The sequence below is a fragment of the Mandrillus leucophaeus genome, unplaced genomic scaffold (assembly GCF_000951045.1).
Source record: "Mandrillus leucophaeus isolate KB7577 unplaced genomic scaffold, Mleu.le_1.0 Scaffold163, whole genome shotgun sequence".
Classification (NCBI taxonomy): Eukaryota; Metazoa; Chordata; class Mammalia; order Primates; family Cercopithecidae; genus Mandrillus; species Mandrillus leucophaeus.
This window is the reverse complement of record NW_012101621.1, coordinates 2,624,215-2,625,386: the sequence shown is the minus strand read 5'-3', so window position 1 is coordinate 2,625,386 and position 1,172 is coordinate 2,624,215.

Here is a 1,172-nt window from a genome sequence, read left to right as displayed (position 1 = left end):
AAGGAGAAAATATATAAAAATAAATATATGGCCAGGCACGGTGGCTCACACCTGTAATCCCAGCACTTTGGGAGGCTGAGGCGGGCAGATCACAAGGTCAGGAGATCGAGACCATCCTGGCTAACACGGTGAAACTCCGTCTCTACTAAAAAATACAAAAAAATTGCTGGGCGTGGTGACGGGCACCTGTAGTCCCAGCTACTCAGGAGGCTGAGGCAGGAGAATGGCGTGAATCTGGGAGGCGGAGCTTGCAGTGAGCTGAGATCGGGCCACTGCACTCCAGCCTGGGCGACAGAGCGAGACTCTGTCTAAATAAATAAATAAATAAATAAATAAATAAATAAATAAATGTACTAAGCCAAGAAAGAATTCACCTATGGAGAAGAAATTCTGCATTGCCTTCTAAGGACAAACTATATAGGCTGTAATGTTTAACAAACTTCAAAAACATTTAGGATAGCACACAAAAATTACAATTCAGTAAAAGAAAATCTTTAAACTGAATATTTTATATTACTGTTCTGTCCATTATCCAGTGCTTTTACAGGAATTCCCTACTGACCAACTCCTTCCACACTTGACTCCCACCTCATTGTATGACCTCACTCTTCTGTTTCACAGAGAAGAGCTCTCCGTGATCTTCTCTTCACCCTCTAAGTCCACAACCCCCACACTCTCCAATATGTTGGATAAATCCACCAAAAAATGTTAAGTAATATCAAAATTATTACTCAGGTAAACAGAAAAATGAGGACATATTTGACATAATTAAATGAAATTGTACTATCTCAAACTGAGGAATTTGCGTTTACTTCACAAATTTCAGAGCCTCCCAAGGATACATGAATATGAATGTAACTTACTACTGCATAAACTAAAGCACTCACCAAGGGATCCTTCCCTTGTATAAAAAGCTTCCTCCAAAAGTAAATTCCATCTTTCACATGTGGGACCACAGGATACTGGAGGTAATAAGCAGGAGTAAGAGGAAAAGGAGAAACTGAAGAAGAGAGAGAGAAAAAATAGTTTGTCCTTCTCTTTAGCAATCAATGTTTCATAAAATAATGGGGTTCATGGCCGGGCGCGGTGGCTCACGCCTGTAATCCCAGCACTTTGGGAGGCCGAGGTGGGCGGATCATGAGGTCAGGAGATCGAGACCATCTTGGCTAACA